Source organism: Protopterus annectens, chromosome 13.part0 (genome assembly GCF_019279795.1).
Source record: "Protopterus annectens isolate FY-2018-M chromosome 13.part0, PAN1.0, whole genome shotgun sequence".
Taxonomy (NCBI): Eukaryota; Metazoa; Chordata; order Ceratodontiformes; family Protopteridae; genus Protopterus; species Protopterus annectens.
In genome coordinates, this window is record NC_056747.1 from 1,031,499,260 (window position 1) to 1,031,523,152 (window position 23,893).

Here is a 23,893-nt window from a genome sequence, read left to right on the forward strand (position 1 = left end):
AAAGGAACAAAGTTTAATGGAATTCATAGATTACATCAACAGGACGACCACATTTTTTAGTTTTACTTATAACATCAGTAAACGCCAACTTGATTATTTAGACATTTCACTAGTGAAGGATTATTCAAATAGTTGTTTTCAGTCTAAGATTTACAGGAAAAGCACTTTTTCAAATGCATTCCTGAATTACCACAGTGGACATCCCTTCTATCAAAAGAAGGTGATAGTGAAGGGTCAACTAATTAGGGCTTCACGAATGTGCAGCACGGACGAACTTTTCAATGAGGAAGTTTCCATATTAAAGGGATTCTTTATGGACAAACAATATCCGGAATCCCTGGTAGAAGCACTAGTTGTAGAAATTTCTGAGAAGAGGGCAAATAAATATCCTCCTTTATTGGGGGTGGGGGTTAATGAGATGTCCCCAAACCCTTCAAAACACATTTTACAAGGAAAAAATAGTTTTATACACACTTTCTCCAACAACTCAGATCAAATCGAGAAGATTATCAAGAAATATTGGCCCATTCTCAGACTTCAGGAAGATCTTAAGAATTCTATGCCCAGTTCCCCCTCTTTTGTTAGGAAAAGGGGCAGGAATTTGAAAGAACTTTTAGATATTGGGTTAGAAAATCCACAGAATCACAATAGAAAGAAATTAGGCACTTATCCCTGTGGGATGTGCAAGCAATGTCACACTATGCTAAATTCGGGGTCCTACTACCTTCCCTCTAGAAGATTTAAGTTCCATTCCAACAAACATTATAACTGTGGATCCAAGGGTATGGTCTATCTTGGTTCCTGTGTTACGTGCCATGCTTTTTACATTGGGAAAACCGAAAGGGTGTTTAGGAGAAGGGTTTACGAACACTTCAATGACATCAATGTAAGGAAGGAAAGTAATGCCTTTTATAAACACTCCTTGACGTGTAAGGACATGGACATAAAGTTTATGGTGTTGAAACAGGTACAACCGGATATAAGAGGGGGTAGTTGGGAGTCAAAATTAGAATACCGTGAGCTATTTTGGCAGCTCCGGTTAGACGCTACTAGATACCCAGGTCTGAATGACACCCTCAATATCACTAGTGTTTTGAAATTGAGACAAGCTCGTCTATAACACAGTTTAGCAGAACATGACATCTATTGTTTTATTCACTTTTGAATCCATAAGATTTTATAATATGATATATGGAATGTTATACATTGGCAACTCAGATAAGAAATGTTTTACAATGCCAGTTAGTAACTCTAGGTTTTAAATTAGAGTTTTGATTTCACCCCCGATGGTTAAAAGGGGTTACTGCACTTATTTGTATTACAAAACTATAAAAATATTTTACAGAATTGTTTTATGACATATTTTAATAGTTTGTATTCAATTTCAAGTTCATTATGCTATTCAGTCGCCAAGACATTTTTAGAAAATGAATTATTTTTAGAAAATGAATTATTTTTAATGATAATAAGAATGTATTTTAGAATTTCCTTATATGGTGATTTTCCTGTTGGGAAAGGTTCACAGGAAGTCATGTGATGATTCTGGAAGTATTTAATGTGAATGAACTTCCAGCAATGTTGTTTGCCCTGAGAAAGCTCGCATGTGGTCGAGTGAAAGCGCTTGGATGATATTGTGGATTTTTACTTTGCCTGGTTACATTAAAGGATCTTTTTGGAGACCTAGCAGCTGTTTGATTTCTTCATCTGCTTATTTTGAAAGCCTTTGTTTATGTGCTTCCGGGTCCTGTGGTGCCAAGTGATTTTCATTCTTGGTTTGATTTTGTTTTTAGTTTTGGAGCTTTCAGGTTTGTTTCTTTTTATGGATGATTGTAAATTTGTTGGAACTGGGTCTCCATAGAATAGGAAGGGCAGAGGGTAGGTTTTGGCTAGATTAATTTATGGGGTGTGCTCAGAAAATGTTTGTTTCTGTATAGCATACCTAGTTTTTGATGGGTTTTCTTGATATTGCTTTGGATGTAGAGGTGACTTCTAATAGTTTGGTACAGTGAACCAATTAAATTTCAGTGCCATTTGCTGAAACGATTTTGAAAGATGTTTTGTTAGGGGTATAAGTTTTTGGGGGTAAAGAGGAGAAGTTTTTTTTTTATGGGGTTGAGTAAGACTTTTGTAAGCCAGGTTTCAATGGAAATGACAGCTTGTTGAATGATTTCTTTGAGGTGAGTTAAAGTGTTTGAAGAAAAGATGAATCATGATGCCTTCACAAGAAGATGAATGTAGGTCATTGATAAAAATAGTTGTCCAAGGATAGATCCTTGAGGGACTCCTGTGGAAATGGGAGGGTATACAGAGATGAACCCTTGCCATTTTACAGTTTGTCATCTGTTGGCAATGTAGCTGGAGAACCATTGAATAAATGGAGATTGTAGATGCAGGGTGGAAAGCTGATTGAGGACTTTACTGTGAGAGACCATGCCTAAGGCTTCTGCTAGATCTAGAAATACTGCCGATACAAGTTTATTAGAGTTGCAAGCTTTATTGATAGTGTCTGTAAATTGTAGTAATGCAGTGGAAGTGCTGTGGTCAGGGCAAAATCCATGTTGCCTATTGGTGATTAGTTTATTTTGTAAGAAATAGTGGAGAAATTGTTAATGTATGCATCTTTCAAGGATTTTAGAGAAGGGAGACAGGATGGCTATGGGACAGAAATTTGTAATGTCAGTGAAATTACCTCCTTTATGTAAAGGGATAATATGTGCCATTTTCCAAAAGTTAGGTACACAGGATTCTGTAACTTACCTATTAGTAAGAATGCTAATTGGGCATACTATTGCATCTGCAGCTAAATTTAGGTATTCCTATAGAAGGCTTTCAGCTGAGGAGGAATAAGGTTTTAGTTTATGTAAAATCTTTTTATGAGAGCTATAAAAAATGGTTGAAAGGTGAAGTGGGTGGGTTGTCTTTGTGTGTATTGGAGAGGTTACAGTTAGGTGAGTTTTGTGAAGAAGTCTGGGGTCTAAGGTGAAGGAAGTTAGTTGCATGGATGGGGTATGTTAGGTGAGTTTGATGTTAAGTTAGCTATACATTCTAAGAATTATGTATTGAAATAGGTAGCTGTTTGAAGAGGGGGAATATCTGGGTATGAGTTAGGATTCTTTTTTGTACCTGGGCTAATGAGAGAGGATATGGAGGACCAGAATTTTTATGGTTGTTTTTATGGCCATCTTGCAGAGGAGTATAACAAGATTTTTTTTGTCTCTATTAACTTGTTTGTATAGTTGGTTTCATAGCTGTCTGAATATTTGCCAATTTTTTCATTTTTATTCTTTTGCCAGTTAATTCATGCTTTGTCTCTGTCTTTCATAAGGAGTTTGCATTGGTTGGTGAGACATGGGGTATGGGTGTTTTTAATTCTTTTTGTTCATTGTGGGGCTAAATTGTTAAGAATATTTAGAAGTGCTACATTGGATTATTCAATGGCATTATTTAAGGGGAGTATTTTTAGGATGTACCAATTAACTCCTTTACAGCTTAAGTGAAAGACTCTTTGGAGAAATTTGAGAGATTACGGATAGTTTTGAGCTTATGTTCCTTTTTAGTTGTGTAATTCTCCTGTTTGTATATGTTGGTAAGTGGTCACTTAGTGTATCTGGTAGGTTACCTGAGGAGGTAAAATTAGATGAGTTAGTAACCAGAATCCAGTCTAGGATAGACTGCTGGGAGTTATTTTTGCTGTATCTTGTTGGTGCATTAATAAGATGAGCGAATCCAAAGAGGTTCATGCTGTTGATTGCTGAAATTTGCAGATAAAAACTACCATTCAATGTTTACATCACCCAGAAGGAAATTTTAAATTGTAATTGTATCTGCTATCCATGATAGTATGATTTCAAGTACTGGAATGTTCTGTCCTGGAGGAATATATAGCACAGGAATAAATATGTCCTTGGCTCTCTTAAGTTTTATGCATGAGATCAGGATTTCCAAATTTTGGGATTGTGCCTGTATAGGGAGTTACTGTGAGCATATTTGATAAGATTTAAGCTATTCTACTTGCTTTTATGTGTGTTCTATTGAGCCTAATAATATTATAACCAGGGGGTAGTATTTCAGCATCTTTTATTTCAGGTTTTAGCCAGGTCTCTGTTGTGACTAGGATATCTGGGTTGCATTGACTCATCCAGGCATAAAAGTCTGTGATTTTGCTGCATATGCTTCTAAGGTTTAGAGTGACTATTTTTAAACGTTTAGGGTGTATTCTTTGGTTTGCAGTTTGGTTGGGACCTGGGTTGAGGTGGATGTCACAGCATTGATGGATAATGAAGCAAGAAGGTTTGTTTATTATGACATTTTTAGCAGAGATGGGTAGAAGCATTACCTTAATATTGGAATTGGCATTTTGCAGTATTTTGGGTTATGACAGTGGAATGGAGTTATGGGAAATAACCTTGAAGAGATTTTTGAGTATCTAGTGGGAAGATGATTGACAGGTGAGGATGAAATAGTGGTTGAGCTCTGCTTATTTATTATTATTACTACTACTAGTGAGGATGTTAGGAATGAAAAGTGGAGGATGAATGAGGTGATACAGGAGAGATACAGCATTGTTAGTGCTGTAAAAATATTGCTGAATGGTGCAATGACATAATGAGCAGTGATAATAGTGTGGAGAATAGGTAAGTTTTGATGGTGAGGGAGCAGAGTGAGATTTGAGAAGGAATTTAGAACAGAAGTGGGTGGAGATGATACAATGAGAATAGTTTGTGATTAGATAGAGCGGTTAGGCACAGGATAGGAGGGTGATTAGAGGAGGTAAAGTTAACAGAGGTATAAGTTTAGGTGCAGTGGGAGTAGGTGGGAATTGAGAGTAGGATGGGGTTGTGGAGTGAAGCCTAAGCATAGCGAGGGCTGAACAGAGCAGGTTGCTCCACAATGGAGTAAGTACCAGGAAAACAATCTGTAAAACTGCAGCAAGACAGGAAGTAAGACAAGTCCTGATAACTTTAAAGGAAGTAACACAAGCTGCTAGATTATTGTTAAGATACACCTACGTTAACTGCAACAGGCAATATTGCAGTGAATTTGGCTTGAAATTAACAAAAGAGAAGTAGATAAGGGCTGAAACTTATGCTCTGATTATTACATTATATTATATTATATTATATTATATTATATTATATTATATTATATTATATTTCAACTCTGTTTTTGGCCAATTTTAGTTGTTTATTGGGGGGGGGCTATAGGTATTAGAAGACACAAATCTGTTAGAATACAATAAGAATAGATTGTTGTTATAGGAGTTTGGGGTGGGGGTTCCACTAGGTGTGTGCATGCTGACCTCTGAATTAATTAGCTTTAAATGCACTGTGCAGATTAAAACTCTGATTTATCTTATTTTAATGTACTGTAGGTTATATCACTGTTTTGAAAGCAGTTATGCTTAAAAAAACTAATATACAGCAGTTCTGAGTGACATAGTTCATATTTTTTAAGAGTCCTGAGTCTGTCTGGAGAGGCGTTAGTTTGATTTGCAGCTGGATATACAGTTTGAGGTCTCTCAGTGAAAAAATGTGTCCCAGTAGGCTGAAGTGCAATTAGTGTTGAAATGATAGATTAAGACCGGGCAATGAAAATAGAAAAACATAGAAAATTAATACAAAGTCTTTGAACTCTAACTACTTGACGTGAGACGCAGCATTTAATTTTATTGTTATGGGCTTTGTCTTTTTTCAGGGAAAATTTACACTGCTTGAATAAAATCTGGTAAAGTGTTTTTTTAGCTTAACCATAAACAGTATAAGGCCTGTGGGTGTGGGTGGGTTGGGATGGGTGTCCCTCCAGCAGATTCAACACTGTAATACAGAACACACGGATGCAGAAGTGAGGGAAAATAAGATGTTTCTTTAAGTTTGATTCTTGGAAACTGCATTACATAGGTGCCAACTGAAAGTATTTCTCTTTTTGTGCTTTTAAAACTGGAGTGAAATTTAGCTGTACAAGTTCCCTTGGTAGTGAGATTATCTTACCTTTTATAGTAGGAATTGTCAGCAATACTGTGTGCTCAGTATACTGGGAGAGAGAGAGATAGAGAGAGAGAGAGAGAGAGAGAGAGAGAGAGAGAGAGAGAGAGAGAGAGAGAGAGAGAGAGAGGGAGAGAGAGAGAGAGAGAGGGAGAGAGAGAGAGAGAGAGAGAGAGAGAGAGAGAGAGAGAGAGAGAGACAGAGACATATTAAAAAATAGTTTGATGGTTGAACTGGGTAGATAAAGTACTATTTGCCTATGCTCTGCTACTTGTATATTTAACATAAAATCACATGCTATTTTGTTGTTTTCTGTATGTTGCTTGTTTTCTTTACTGGTTTCAATATTCTCTTAATAATATACCAAGAGTCCTGCAAAAAAACATAGTGGAGGAAACCCCACAATGTATTTTAGATTGTTCAAAGTATTCAATATATAAATTGTGCTCACACCAGGAAAATGGAGGGGTAGCAGGCAGGCCTTGTTAACATATTGTATGCCCAAAGGGAGGTATGTAAAGGTGGCTAAATCTCACATTTTGTGGCTAGTGTGAGTTTTAACTTAACACCAAATGTCAGACACTTTAAAGAAAAAGTAGAAAACTTAATGATCTGGAAAATAAAGGTAAATTTTAATATCGCCTAAGAAATATTTACAGTTGGTGATTATACTGTAGGTAGTAAGGGTATTTAAATGTCATGATATGACGAGAGTTTCAATCAACAGTGGATAGCAGCAGCTCATCTCTATGCCACTAAGTCTGTTATGCTCTGCAAAAGCACAACATAATTAAACAACACAAATGGTCATTCAAGTAAGGCAGGTACACACTGAACTGGCCAGTAATGGAAAGGGAGTTGATGAACAGAAAAAAATAAACTACTACATGACTTGATTGATTATAATAAAATGTTTTTCTTAATGTTCAAATGATTCACAAAGAGAGGGACTCTACTGATGGGCAAGATCTGCAAACTTCCAGGGGCCTTAGGACAGCAAAGCATTCACAAGGTAATTCCAGTGTTACAAGTTTGATGGCTGAGTTGATGACATGACTTAATACAGCATGAGTCAGTAGTTTGAGGTTCAGGATAGAATGAATCGCCAAAACCACAGGACTTTGGGGACTATCCAAGTTTCTTTCATGAAGGAGGACACAGTGACAAAAGAATGGATATCAAATGTCCTAAATTGACTTTTGGGTCTGTAAGTGATTGCACTCATTTACTTCCATCTTTAAATATGAATCTATTTTGAATTAAGAGAATACCAATATGTCCAATAAGTTTTCTATTTTTAATATCTGTGCTTTAAATAACTCAGATTGTCAAATGTCTGTCTTAAATTTTGTCAGAAGTTTATTCCAACCATTCTACAACAGCTTTATAAACATAAAACTGATTTTTTAAATGAGTAAAAAAAAGCTTTGTTTATGCTTGTCTAATAGAAATCAAGATGCAAATGGTGTTGATTTCAGTGATCAAAGTATTTTTGTAATGATAGCTTTTCATGCTATTCCAATGATGATGAAATCATTAATACTAATTATCATTTGTGTTCTCTGTAATGTATAACAGCAATTTCATATCACCATTTACAAATAAGAGAGCTGAGCATTTTTCTAGCATTGTAACTTCTGCAACTGGAAATGAATTTCATGAGTTTCAAAAGTGAAAAAAATACAAATTGCAATTCAACTAAGGCAGATTGGGCAGCCTTAAAGTATTTGAATAGTAATAGATAGCTAGTATTTTAATCTTCAGATAAGAGTGCAATGAAAACTTGAAGGGAGCACACACATACTTAAAGGTTGATTTTACTATTTATAAAGCTGTAATGAATACATTCGAGGAATTATTATACAAAGGAGTTTGATTAGGTTAGTTTGGTTTTACAGACCTTAAAAATGATTTCTAATCAAAGGAGCTAGAAAATAACATTCTATAGTTTACCAAAGGTGCACAAACATTGTAACTAAACTTCATGGTAGGCAGGTAGTCTCTTCCTGTAACTACTTCCTGTGTAATATAGGTTTCTGCTTACATGAGTTCCATTTTAAATATGCTAAATGCTTGAATTCATATATACATAACTCAAGTGACTTTTTAAAGAAAATCAGTGAACTTATGTGGAATGATGTCATGTGTGTGTTGGCTGACACTAGCTATTAATATGGGAAAGAAGTGATTAAGTATTTTTGAGTGACTTTAGTAGTAGTCTGTTAACATTACATAACCCTTCATGTTTTGATTTGAGAAAATCTTTTTTTTAACTGGAATAAAATATACAGTAACAGACCAAGGATATGGCAATGGGTGCCTCATTTATTTCCATGTAGGCCAGTCTGGTCATTTCTTTATTCAAGATGGAAAATATAGGTAGTTATGCATTTTTGGTTTTCTTGTAAGCAGATATTATAGTACAGTGGTAGCGTTGTTACCTCACAGCAAGAGGTTCTCCTGTTCAATTCTCGGCTGGAGTGCCTTCTGCGTGGAGTCTGCATGTCCTCCACGTGGTCCTGTGGCCTCTGAAAGACATGCGTGAATGGGCGTGCCTTCACTGAAGGTTGGGCATCGGGCTGGCAACTCGGCACCATAAAAAGCGACTACCAATCATTAGCGGACCAGAGTTCCGCTGTGACAACCCCTAACTAGGAAAAGCCAAAATGACAAACAATTGAAGACTTGATTCTCTTACTGAGTTGGGGCACCAAAAGGTGATCTTGTTAAAGATATTTGAAATATTATATTTAATTTGGATTTCACTAGCTGTATGAATAATTGCACTGCAGATTTTCTAACTGCAACTGGGACAGAAATAATTGGTAAGAAAATTGTAACACATTTACATAGAAAGTCCATGGCTCATACCACTTACATACATAAAAACAATCACCATTTCTCCATCTTTTGGGATCTTTACTCTATGGGGAATTATCAAGGATATGTAGGATTTGTACTGACAGAGATGTGTCATTAAAAAAAGGCCAAAAGGGTATTACAAATGTTTCTAAGCAGGGTTTATGATCTGAATGAATTTATTATGACTTTTTTTAAGTCGTTACTACAACCAAAATGATCTCTTAAATCATCCTCAGGATAGCATGAATTTGGATCATGCATGTATTATTCATAACAATAGATCCACTATATTTTGTAACTGAATATTAACATTTTAACAGCATTAACAACACATGTAGTTAAAATTGTGAATCATTATTAGCCATTTCTGCAACAGGATGAAGATGTTCATAATAATTTGTGTAGATACCCCTGTATTCCTTACAGAAGGGTAAATAGTTGATGACTTCCTTCTTCACAGTCATTTTATTAAAAAGCAGGATGAAATACTAGTTTCTATGAATTATTCTATGGGAACTTTTCCCTGTTGACCATGCAGTGTGTGTGAATGGGTTCCCTACGTTAGACCGACAGCACAGAAGATCGACACACAAAACACCGATGCCAGAAGAACGACGAAGCAGATGACAACAAGTCGTAATCCCGGCAGCGAAAACACCAACAGGGGTAACTTGTGAGCGCGACCCGGTAAGTGTGCGATAGTGAGGGACTTAAGATTAGGATGCAGGTAAGGTAAGTGTGCGATAGTGAGGGACTTAGGGTTAGGGTGTGTGTAAGGTTAGTGTGCGATAGTGAGGGACTTAGGGTTAGGGTGCGAGTAAGTTTAGTGTGTGATAGTGAGGGACTTAGGGTTAGGGTGTGGGTAAGTTGAGTGTGCGATAGTTAGGGACCTTAGGGTTAGGGAGTGGGTAAGGTAAGTGTGCGATAGTTACAGACCTTAGGGTTAGGGAGTGGGTAAGGAGAGTGTGCGATAGTTATGGACCTTAGGGTTAGGGTTTGGGTTAAGGTTAGTGCATAGATAGTTTTGTGTAAGGTGAAGTATAGGTTTTTAGGTTGTTGGTGTGCTTTTGTTGTGTGTGTGTTGTGTGTAACAGTGAACCTTTTGTTTAGTTAAGTTTCAGGATTGTGGTGTGTCGGGCATGTGAACTTTCATGTTTTTGAGGTTTCATTTTTTTAGCGTCAGTGTTTTGAGTGTCGATCATCCGAGCTGTCGGTCTAATGTAGGGAACCAGTGTGAACACATTGTTATTAGTTCTGATTTGATCAGTGGAACAAATTTGGTGTAAAATTCAGTGTAAATAATTAAGACACAAGTAGAACTGAAGGTGTGGTGTATACTATAAGGTGATGCAATAGTCTTATGTATAGAGAATAATAATTAGATAATTTTAGGCAAGGGGGTTGGGGCATCTCAGAGGCTTAAACAACAAGAGACTTGAAAATCAAGTGGGTGCATATTTTTTCACATCACTCTGGTAATTGGATTTAAAAGCTTGTATTTTAGATATTATAATTCATGATGGAGTGATATGACCTTGAAAGATTTATTGTTGTATAATTTATTATATTGTAAAACACAGCATAGTGAGACCTTATTGTCTAAATACAGAATGCAACTGGAGATACCTTTCAGACTAATTGATTGTAGGTTTTATTGTTAGTGTTTTATGACTGGTGTCTTTTAATTTATTGTTCTTATCTATTTTGCATTTAATTGCTGTTGCATCTTTTAGTTCCTCTGAAGGCTCTGGAAAGGTGCTAGAGTCTTTTTAATAGAAGTTTTTGTTTCTTTTCCTTCCTCATGTATACTAATTCTAACCTTATTAATTATGTTACTAAAAACTCTTTCCCTAACCACTAATCAAGACAAAAGGGTACAGATCATATACAACACCAAACTGGCATGACACTTAATCTATCCCCTTATCTAACCCAAACGCTAACCCATGAACACTCAGAAGGGTGTATGTTCAGCTACCAAAAAATAAAAAACTCAAACGGTGAAATATCAAATGGAAGACAGAGAACCCGACAATTGCCGAATAATGGCATCATCAAAAATAATTCATTTATAAGCCATTTCTAACTGCAAATGCAATACCAGCATTTATTGCTAAACACTGATATGCACTGAAGACCGATCCAGATCTGTTGGTCGCACCCCCTAATACTTCGCACCCCAGACAGTTGCCCCCTTCACCTAACCCTGGTTATGCCTCTAGAACTAGACACTGGTACATTGTAGGGAGAGAGCAAATGACATGGTGTCCCTACTGGAAGTGAAGCCCAACTGAATGCGATTGATCATTGACAATGATAATGGTTCTAGCGCTGAGGAAAGACTAATACCTGATGAAGACTGTTTGATACCCCTTCATAAGGATGATTTTGACAATGGTGAGGATGGCACAGGCATGATACAAGTTGTTATGTATACTGGTAGTTTAGACCACCCAGTATGTGCCTAGATCTGCTACAGCAGGTCAATATGTGTAACTGGCAGCAGGACAGTGAGAAGGTTACTCAACATGTAATGGGATGATTACAAAACTTGTACTCAGATAGCAGTGTTACACACCTCTTTGAATATCTTTCCAAAAGGTAGATCGGGATAATCATAGAGCCTAGAATACACATACATCTCAGATGGTATGTATCCCACATTTCATGTTTCTTACATTTACTGTATTATTATTGTTGTTACTATTATTATTATTATTATTATTATTATATGTTATACTTATATACATAAGCATGAGCAGTAGAGTATATGATGGTTAATGGTCTGTCGTGCTCACAGCTCAATCAGCAACTACATCCTCAGTTGTAGGATCTGGGACAAGAGAGCAAGCTAATGTTGGCAGTCATGCTGCCATGTTCATGCCACATCCTGAGTAACCTGGCACACAGTCACAAGGGTACTAGCAGGGTTTCTATCAGCACATCAGGGTGTTTACTCTACCATGGCCAAGCAGTCATGGCAGTCACACCTGTATAAAGCAGCGGCTGAGTCCACATGCATGGAGACTGAGTTGGAAATTCAGCACAGGTGGCCCAGTAAGCTTTTATATCATATGGAAGAGCCTCATAATCCTGGTCTTGGTCATGCAGTACCAGATGGTCACTGTCAAAGGTCTCAGTAGTCTCACATAGGTCACATCACCAGAACAACTGAAAAGCATGCTCATGTGGCAGTGTTTGCTTGTGTCTCCACATATTGTCACCAATCCTATCATCAAAAAACACTGTTTATGACCTGATGTGGACGTGAAGTACACGCCTTATGTCCTACATCCTCCATATCCCCACAATGTTTCACCAGCAATGAAGCAGGGCATCTGTTAGGTTAACAAAATCCTCTGTATACCCATAGAAAGGCTACAAAATGTAAAAGAAAATGCATCTCTATGTATCAATGGATAGGAATAAAAAACTAAAACAAAGAAAGAAACTTACCTTATCTATGAAGTGAAATAAAAAACTAAAAAAAAAGTTTATCTATGGAGAGGAAAAAAAGCTCTGCCCAAACTGCAGAAGATCAAAATCACTTTGTTAAGTTCAAGTCCTCTATGTACAAGGATAGAAAACAAGTGTCTGAGAAATTATACAACATGGCACCTCTTCACATGCATGCTGAAGGTGATTCCACGTGTAAATGTACAGCACATGTGGTTAAGCATGCCCTCTCGTACAGTATCAACTGTAACCAGCCTCACCCCATTAGTGTGTCTAGCAGCATGTCACTCTATCAAATGGCAACTCTATAAATGTCTGTGACCATCTGATGCACAGTGTAAGTCAACCATGCACTGAACAGCATCCACCACCTTTTATCTTTGTAACCACATTGCCATGTGATGCTCAACACAGACCATAACTGTGGACTAGCTGCTGCTGCTAAATCTATACTGCCATGTACCATTCACAAGCCTGTCTGATGCGTGCTGTGCTACTGCTGTATTGTTTTTCGGGGTTGAGCATATTAACAGAGAGATGGGAGAAGCCAGGCCTGTTAGGTCCATAGGTTCACAGGTAGATACTAGGCTATCTGCCTGAAGGCATTTATAAGCCTACCAGAAAGTGTTAGCTTTTGATGCCCACATAGATTAGTTCCCTGTGCCTCTGTCCAGCAGAGCCACTGAAATGATCCCCGGGGTAAACTTTCTGTTTTCCATCCACTCATCATGGTTTCTCTTGAAGAGTGTTAGTGAGGAGCTCTGCCTAATGTAGATTGGAATCTTGTTTCAAAGCATAAGAAGTCTCTGGGACAGGAATCTATCCCTCCAGCACGTCCTATTTATTGTTATGATGAGGTTTAGATCCCTAGAGCATGTGGCTCGAGGGGATATGGTATTCTTTAGGTGGAGCATGTCCATCACTTCTGGGTTGGACATGGCCTTGTATGTCAGGCAGAGATCATCTCTGAGTAGGTGGTATGCAACCGAGTACAGCTGGAGTTTCTTCAGTCGGGTTGCATAGGGCATCTGTTTGAGGCTAGTGATCCTCTTGGTGAGGTATTTCTGTGGTCTTTCCAGCTGTTGCAGGTGTCTTGTAAGGTACATCCCAAATGGGGCATTGTACTCTATGATGGGTCTGATGAGTGATGAGTAGAGAGGCACAATGACCTCTTTTGATCTGGATGTGAACCCTTTTGTGATTAGGTGGGCCACATAGAGGGATTTTCTAACCACTTTGGCAATGTGATTATCAAAGGAGAGATTAGTATCTATTTGGGTCCCTAGATCCCTTATTACGTCTTCCATATTTAAGGGACTACCACCTATTTGGTAGTTTGTGGGTACTTTGTTTTTTTCCAAAGGGGATGACTATGCACTTTTTGGCATTTAGCTTGAGGCCATGATTTTGACACCAGGTATCCATCTCAGTGAGACCCTTTTGGATGATGTATGTGTCAGCCGGAGAGTCAATTATAGCCCCTAGTTTGCAGTTGTCTGTGATCTTGGTCAGCCATAGTCCTCCTGTGCTTGTCTGTACCTCTGAGAAGTATATGCCAAACTGGAGGGGTCCTAGGACTGAGCCCTGGGAAATGCCACTTGTAACCAGTTTAGAGTTGGACCTAGCTCCCGCAATTCTCACCATGTGGGTTCTGTCCGTGAGCCTGTTGGCAACCCATCTTGTGATGTAAAGGTTTAGGGTCAGGCTGGTGAGCTTGTCTGTAATACCAGAATGGGGAATGGTACTGAAGGCCTTTGCGAGGTCTAGGTAGGCTGTGTTTACCACCTTTCCCTCGTCTATAGCCTTGGTAACTGTCTCAAAGAAGTCCACCAGGTTCAAGAGGCATGATCTGCTCTTAACAAAGCTGAACTGGGTAGGGTCCAGTGTTTGGAGGTTCCCAATGTCTCTGTTAATGAGTTCCATGATGATGCGCTCCATGGCCTTGCAGACCAAGCTAGTCAGGCTTATAGGGCGATAGTTCCCAGGGTCTGTTGTGGCTCCACCTTTGTGGAGCGGAATAACCATTGCTGTGCGCCACTCTATGGGTATGTAGCCTGTGGAGAGGCTGAGTTTGAGCAGTGTGTTTAGGTGAGGGGTTAGTTCGTCTTTGAGTTCATGTAGGATGCAGCCTGGGACACCATCCAGTCCCATTGATGCTGTGTTTTTGGCTTTGGAGAGGGCTGTTTTAACCTGAGTGTCTGTGATTTCAGGGGCTGTACATTCTACTGGTATGGTTATGGGCCCTTTTGGGGGTGAAGTTTACACTGAACCTGTCTGCCAGGATGTTGGCAATATCGGTCAGTTCAGTGTATTTTGTGCCATTCTGCACTAACTCTGTGCAGATCTGAGCATTGCTAAAGAATGCCTTGTGGTTATCTTTGGAGTCCTTGGCAATTTTTCTTTTGAAGCTCGCCTTGGATGATTTTATGAGGGATCATAGTTTCTTGCTGATACTGATCAGGGATGTCTTCTCTTCTTGGGATTTTACTCTTTTCTGTACTAGTTTCCTCCTTCTATTGTATAGCTTGTTTATGGCAGGGGTCCACCAGACTGGTTTCCTTTTCTTGAAGGAATGAGTCTTGGTTTTGTTTGGGATAGCACGATCCATGCATTCTTGTAGGTGTCTGTAGAATGCATTAGTAAAGGATTTTGCAGCATGGACAGCATTATCCTTTAGCATGGGGGCTTTGAAACTTTCCACCTTGGTCTTAAGTAATGTGAAGTTTGCTTTTGCAAAGTTTTTTACGGTGGTTTCCTTGTCCGGGGGTGGGGGGGGGGTGTGGATACATAAAGTGATTTGTTTATGGTCAGATCTAACCAGCGAGGGGTTGACCACCGGTGTGGAACACTGGTCGCCCATGTTGGTAATGACCAGGTCCAATATGTTGTCACCTCTGGTGGGTGTGTTGACCAGTTGATCCAGGCTGTTTGAGTTTATAAATTCTAGAAAATGTTGAGCAAGGGAGTTAGCACTTGAGTAGTTCTTCCAGTTAATGTTTTGGTACTTTAAATCATCCAATATTAGGGTTTTTGGTAGGACCTTTATGTTTCCCAGTGTTTCCAGAAATGTGGAATGGGGGTCCTGGGACATGGTAGGTGATCTGTAGTAAGCTACAATTTGAATTGCAGTTTTGCCCATTGTTAGTTGCGCATAGATGATCTCTGAAGCATCATGCTGTGCCATTAACCTGGAGGTGTGGGTATCCTTGATGAATATGGTACGCCACCGACTTTTGTATTTCTGTCCCAGTTCTATCGCCAAAATGTATGGTATGAGTTGTAGCCTGCTAGTGCTGGTGTGCTCTCTGGAGCCTTAAACCAAGTTTCTGTTACTGTACATATATCGATTTTCTCCATACTTTGCCTTGAGTGCATGCATTTTGAAGATTAGACTTCTGGCATTGAGTAGCATTGCCCTCAGTTTTTTGTTACTTGTGCTATTTTCGGCAGTGAGTTTGTCTTTTGAGCATTGCCTAAAAAGGGCACTATGGGGGTAGCAAGAGCCTTGGCCAGTATTCAAAAGCCTAAGGGTGACAGGTGCAAGCCATCTCTAGCGAAGCAGCATGGCTTGTCGAGCAAGTCATCCCAGGTGGACAGAAATTGGATTCCCTTTGAATAACACCAGAGACTTAGCCAATTGTTGAAACTGATATATTTTTTATACCGTGACATAATTCTTGGTGAGGGTAGGATGCTACTCAGGGTCAAGGTCATACCGGCCTGGGATATGTGATCAGAGAGCTCTTCCATAGACTCTATAGTCAGGTACACTGACTTCCCACTCACTAGGCTGAAAAAGGAGAAGGTTACTGTTAGCTGCCTGTCGGGTGCCAGGATCTGCCACATAACACAAGCACTCAGGTCACTCCAGAACAAGTACAAATACGACTTTGTCATTGTCAGTTCCATTTTTCATTGTCCTTGTTGGTGTGAATGACCTGAGCCATACCTCCCTGGACTACATGAAAAGAGACATGGAGGAGCTTTCCGATCACGTAGCCCAGGCCGGTATGACCCTGACCCTGAGTAGCATCCTGCCCTCACCAAGCATGATACCACGGTATAAAGAAAAAAAATATCAATATCAACAATTGGCTAAGCTTCTGGTGTCATTCAAAGGAGATCCAGTGTCTGTCAGCCTGGGATGACATGCTCGACAAGCCACACTGCTTCACTAGAGATGGCTTGCACCTGTCACCCTTAGGCTTTCAAATACTTGCCAAGGCTCTTGCCACCCCCATAGTGCCTTTTTTAGGCAAGGTTCAAAAGACAAACCCACTGCCATAAATAGCACAAGTAAAAAAACTGAGGGTAATGCTACACAATGCCGAAGTCTAAACCTCAAAATGCATGCACTCGAGGCACTCCTCAGTATGGAGAAACCTGGTTTAAGGCTCCAGAGAGCACCCCAGCACTATCAGGCTACAACTCATACCATACATTTGGGCCACAAAACCCAGACCGAAATACAAAATGTGGGGGCGTATCCATATTCATCAAGGATACCCACACCTCCAGGTTAGTGGCACAGCATGATGCTTCAGAGGTCATCCACATGCAACTTACAATGGACAAAATTGCAATTCAAATTTTAGCTTGCTACTGATCACCCACCATGTCCCAGGACCCCCATTCCTCATTTCTGGAAACACTGGGAAGCATAAAGGTCCTACCAAACACCCCAATATTGGGTGATTTCAATTACCCAACATTAACTGGGAGAACTGCTCAAGTACTAACTCCCTTGCCCAGCATTTCCTAGAATTTATAAACTCAAACACCCTGGATCAACTGGTCAACACCCCCACCAGAGGTGACAACATATTGGACCTGGTCATCACCAACATGGGCGACTGGTGTTCCACACCAGAGGTCAACCCCTCACTGGTTAGATCTGACCATAAACTAATCACACTGGATATCCACATTCCACCCCACCCCCGGTTAAAGAAACCACTGTTAAAAACTTTTCAAAAGCAAACTTCACATTACTTAAGACCGAGGTGGAAAGTTTCAAAGCCCCCATGCCAAAGGATAACCTGTTCAAGCTGCAAAGTCCTTTACTAATGCACTCTATGGGCACCTACAAGAATGCATGGATCATGCAATCCCAAGCAAAACCAAGACTCACTTCTCCAAGAAAAGGAAGACAGTCTGATGGACCCCTGCCATAAACAAGCTATACAATAGAAGGAGGAAACTAGCACAGAAAAGAGTAAAATCCCAAGAAGGGAAAACATCCCTGATCAGTATCAGCAAGTAACTATGATCCCTCATAAAATCATCCAAGGCTAGCTTCGAAAGAAAAATTGCCAAGGAGTCCAAAGATAACCACAAGGCATTCTTTAGTTATGTCATGAATCTAAGTGGCAATTCTCAGATCTACTCAGAGTTACTGCAGAATGGCACAAAATACTCTGAACCGACCAATATCGCCAACATCCTGGCAGACAGGTTCAGTGTAAACTTCACCCCCCTCTCACCCCCAAAAGGACTCATAACCATACCAGAAGAATGTAGTGCCCCTGAAATCATAGACACTCAGGTTAAAACAGCCCTCTCCAAAGCCAAAAACACAGCATCAATGGGATCAGACAGTGACCCAGGCTGTGTCCTACATGAGGTCAAAGATGAACTAATCCATCACCTAAACACACTATTCAAACTCAGCCTGTCCACAGGCTACATGCCCATAGCGTGGCACACAACAATGGTTATTCCGCTCCACAAAGGTGGAGGCACAATAGACTCCAGCAACTATCACCCTATAAGCTTGACTAGCTTGGTCTGCAAGGCTATGGAGCGCATCATCATGGATCTCATAAACAGTGACATTGGGAACCTTCAAACACTGGATCCTACCCAGTTCGGCTTTGTTAAGGGCAGATCATGCCTTCTAAACCTGGTGGACTTCTTTGAGACAGTTACCAAGGCTATAGACAAGGGAAAGGTGGTACACACAGCCTAACTAGACCTTGCAAAGGCCTTTGACACCATTCCCCATTCAGGTATTATAGACAAGCTCACCAGCCTGAACATAACCCCCTACGTCATGAGATGAGTTGTCAACTGGCTCATGGACAGAACCCACATGGTGAGAGTTGCGGGAGCCAGGTCTGACTCTAAACCGGTTACAAGTGGCATTCCTCAGGGCTCAGTCCTAGTACCCCTCCTGTTTGGCATATACTTCTCAGAGGTACAGGCAAGCACAGAAGCACTATGGCTGACCAAGTTTGCAGACGACTGTAAACTAGGGGCTATAATTGACTCTCTGGTGGACACAGACATCCTCCAAAAGGGTCTCACTGAGACAGATACCTGATGTCAAAACCATGACCTCAAGCTAAATGCCAAAAAGTGCATAGTCATCCCCTTTGGAAAATACAAAGTACCCACAAACTACCACATAGGTGGTAGCCCCCTAAATACAGAAGAAGTAATAAGGGATCTGGGGACCCAAGTAGGTAGTAACCTCTCCTTTGATAATCACATTGCCAAAGTAGTTAGAAAATCCTTCTATGTGGCCCACCTAATCACAAGAGGATTTGCATCCAGATTAAAAAGAGAGCATTGTGCCCCTCTACCCATCACTCATCAGACCCATCATAGAGTACAACACCCCATTTGGAATGTACCTTACAAGACACCTGCAACAGCTGGAAAGACCACAAAAGTACCTCACCAAGAGGATCACTGGCCTCAAACAGATGCCCTATGCAGCTCGACTGAAGAAACTCCAGCTGTACTCGGTGCATACTGCCTACTCAGAGGTGATCTCTGCCTGACATACAAGGCCATGTCCAACCCAGAATTGATGGACATGCTCCACCTAAAGAAAACCATATCCCCTCAAGCCACATGATCTAGGGATCTAAACCTCACCACAAAAATAAATAGGATGTGCTGGAGGGATACATTCCTGTCCCAGAGACTTCCCATGCTCTGGAACAAGATTCCAATCTACATTAGGCAGAGCTCTTCACTAACCCTCTTCAAGAGAAACCTTGACGAGTGGATGGGAAACAGAAAGTTTACCCTGGTGATCACTTCAATGGCTCTGCTGGACAGAGGCACAGGGAACTAATCTAAGGGGGTGACAAAAGCCAACACATTCTGGCTAGGTTTATAAATGCCTTTGGGCAGATAGCTTAGTACCTACCTATGAACCTATGAACAATATAGAGAGTGTGCCCACCTTTTAGCCTGACTATGATAATATATATATATATATATATATATATATATATATATATATATATATATATATATATATATATATATATATATATATGTGTAGAGAGAGAGAAAGATTGAAGCTACAAAAAAATTAAAGTACTGACCATGGAGAACTGGGAAGTCATCTGAAAATCTATTCCACAGGATGGATGTGTGCTTGGTAGATTTCCTCCTGTTCAAACTTATTTAGCTAAATGTATTTTGAAAACCTAGCTGGTAGACTCCCAGAAAGAGAAAAAAACAAATTTTCTGTTCATACAGTGAGATCTTCAACCCCCCTCTTCTTACCACCTATACAAAAAGACTGCATTATCCACTCCTTTTCAATTGTAGGTCCTAGAATCTAGGAATATATCCTACCTCCCATCAGAAACATGGATAATTACTGGAATTTTAGGCCAAATTTAAGATTCAGCTACAAAAAAACTACAAACCGCAATCACTTTAAACAGAAGGAGCCACATTAGCAACTTATTGCATTACTTCACATATTAAAGCTTAAAGTACCTGACCCTTTAACAGAGAAGCCACTCAAGGACCACAATACAGCCCATTTGATAATAAGGTTGTTATGAATCTATCATAAGGGTCCCTCTTATATCACTCTTCTCCCGTCAGCTGCACTATTCCCTGTTTTTCACTAACTTCTTAACTCTTGAGCTGTTTTCTTATTTTAACTTCCATGTATCCACTAATTCAATGTGTACTACACAAAATGTAAAAAATAACAGAGCCTGTTGTACTACAAAACAAGAATTATATATCTTGCATGTTCTGATACCATACAGAAATATATTTTTTCATATCATTACACCTTAAATAATGAATAACATTTATGTTCATTGCTGATGTACTGTATATAATTTTAGTCTCACTTATGTAGATATAACATGCATTTTTGCTTTATTTTTACTTATGTTTTTCTTTTCTTTTCTTTCCCAGGCTGAAACTGAAATAGGTCCGCGCAGATCAGTGTTCTATCATTTATGAATAGAAATGAGCAAACAAAAAAAAAAAAATAAATACTGGATGGTGGATGCAGCATTTTAAATGATCCCATCTAAACAGTTCCAGCTATACCTCACACAAAGTCCACTGGGGAACAGCCTGAGCCAAAATGCACTGAACTAAGTATCCATGACCCATAGGACCAAAGCAGCAAACAGACAGTAGTGTCATGTATCTGGCCTTGAAGCAATTAGCAGGCAATAATTCTATCACCATGACATTGTAAAACATTAGGCAACAGTTCAAGATGGAAGCAGTGAACACTGCATAGTTAGAATTTCCAAGTTCAAGTGAAGAGATAGTTTCAACCCGGTACAGATCACATGGAGGAAAGTTTCAGTGCTTCACTTCAGTCTCAGGTGCATAGAACTGACAACTGCATTCATGTAGCTCTATGAAAGCTGAATCCTCTGACATATCTTTGTCCATTGAATATTCTCTTGGCTATGGAGTCTGACAGCAATGCCAGGAGGTTGTAGAGTGCTAAAAAAATGTGTTTTTAGAAAATTATGGATTGGGCAAATACTGACAGCATCAAATGAAGAAGGAGAGAAAAATGCCACTAGCTATCCTTAACCCATCATCACCTTCTGATATACTCGTAATCTTATGGTGCAAGTTCTGCAAGTAATCCAGAATAACAATGAGGGATGTAACCACTCCAAAAATCATATTGTGTAAGCTACATGTTTGTTGGATGAATACTCCATTTTATACAAAGCTACACTTTACGAACTGGCTTTGCATTCTGGAAATCAGCTGTGTTACATGCTTTTGGTCTGGAAATATGTTACATTTATCTGTGCTTATAACCAAAGGCTCAGCAGCTCACGCACTCACATTTAATGCTCTGGAGACAGGAAGGCTGAAGGTTTTGTCTGTGTACCATCATACCTCTCAATTTCTTTTCTCAAGAATTTTGAAGAAAGACTAAAGTAATAGTGGACAAATGGCCAACACTGGGGGCAGATTTTAAATATTGCTCTTATGAACTTAAGAAGTTATTAAAATAACAGGTTTTGCATTAGCATGCATTTTCTGAAGAATAAGAAGCCTGAAACTGAAATGTCTGTCTATTTAGTGACTTAAATCTTCAATGATTTATCAGAAAACCACATATTTTATGAGGAACAGGCTAAATATATGAGGAAAAATCTATTACTTCTGTAAGATTCTGGTCATTTGAGAGATATGCAGATAATATGCTCAGATTCATACTCCAACACGGTGCAACACTGGGAGTGGATTGCCCTCCTGAGGAGCCATCTTTCAGATGAGATATAAAAATGAAAGTCACGTCTGTCAGAACTGGTAGCATACATTAAAGATCCGATGTTACTTATCAAAAAGAGGAGGTGGGCTATTAAAAATCATACTATAACAAACAATAAAAGAAAACAATGTAAATCAAATCATTTTCACAGAGCTCTAGCCAAATTCTTCCCCATGCTTTTTTAACTACTGCTTTGGGTTCCCCCTGAAAGAAGGCCACAGGTCCATTTGAACTAACCTGCTCTACAACAGTAAAAGACAGATGACTAGTTACTTGTATTACTGTGTATAAATGTCAGAGACTGCAGTAGATCTTTAAATGGAGAACTGAAAATGCCCATTATTAGAATGGAGGTTTATAACACACGTGTCTTGTTGCTGTGACTTAGTAGGCAAACAGCAAGTGTCTTTTGTTCTCTTGTTTATCAGTCTAAAAGATAAAGAAGCCAATCACTTCAGATTTGCAGGTGCATCTACAGCATATCAAAGAAAATGACAGTAAATTGTTGTCAATCTGCAGGATAACAATCTTTGCCATTTTATAAATGCAGCATTACAGTGTCGGCGGTCAGTTTTTCACTAGCTGTCCTGCACTAAATCTCCTTGGCTTGGGTAATTTGGGTTTCAGGATAGCAATATTAACCTCTGAGTCACCTACAAAATACAATTTAAACATCTTGGACTTTTATTTCAAAACTTCAGCTTCTTTATTGTCCTCCTACCATATTGGTGACTGCATCTGATGGTGAGACAAGGTTAACTGGCAGAGATCTGCACAGCTATGGTAGGAAACTGTTACATATCCTGAGGATATTCCTCCAATGGAAGGGGGTAGACACTACTTTTTGATCCAGAGAGTGAGACACCACATGTGTTGTTATGACTTGCTCACATCCATTGACAGCTGAGACATCTTACACAGAAGTGTAAACAGGCAACTTATTCCTTTTTTGTAGATAGACTAACCACAACTTTCTACATGGCATGCATTATAGGGAGAAGTACCTTTGCATGACAGCCTTTTTAATGTTTGAGTTCATGAGAAATACTTAGTTGGCATGACAGCTTTGCAGAATTGTTGAAGGTCAAATGATGAGGTCAGAGTCACACAGCATAATAGATCAAGTCATGGGAATCATGCCTACACATGCTGAATGCTAGTTAAGCTCTAAATTCAGTGCTATGCTGCCTGTGTATTAACAATTGTGGTTTGCTTGCTAGACATAGAAAATTACTGCTTGTGTTATAGCCTGACTTTCACAGTATCCCAATGCATATTCACTTTAATAATCAGTTTTAATGAAGGGAGGGGTCAGACTCCTACTGCCTTCAGTGTCTGGATACCTCCTGTTAACACCTTTCCTAACACAATTGTTAACCAGGTAAGCCCATTGGACACAACTGTCACTTTTCAGGGGTGACCCATGACCACTCTCTGGTTCTATTACTTGTTCAGTCACAAGGTAAACAAATGGAGGTGGAAAGAAATCAAACTCTGTATTCTTAGCAGCTCAGTAATAGTTTGGAGTCTTAATTATCTGTGCTGCCATACCTTTGCCTTCACTTGGTCAGTGTTTTGTACTTTTCCAGCATTACACACATGACCCCGTGGGTATATTGTAATTTTTACGGTGGAGATTTACCTTGTGATACCCCATTTTCAGATGTCAAGTAGACAGGAGATGGGGATGGCTTAGGACTTGTGAAGATGATACATATGCAGATATAGCATTTCCTAATATCCTACTACTAACTTCCCTGATACAAATTCACAGTGTTAGGTGTGAATGCACCTAATGTAGTGTGCTTAAGCATGATACCATGTATGAGGCATATTATAAAGGTGATTACACTGGGGTTATATGTCTTGTTTCCAGGATGGGAAATGCAGAGTGTGTCTACATATTATATCTCTATGGAGTTGGCATAACTTGAAGTAGAATATATATATAAATAAATTATGGGTTCATAGGTAAGTACTAGGCTAGCTGCCCATGCAGGCCCTTTTAATCTTAGTCAATTTTACGCACAGGTGAGAATCAAACCTCGTACTCTGTGTTTGTGAGGTAAACATCTTA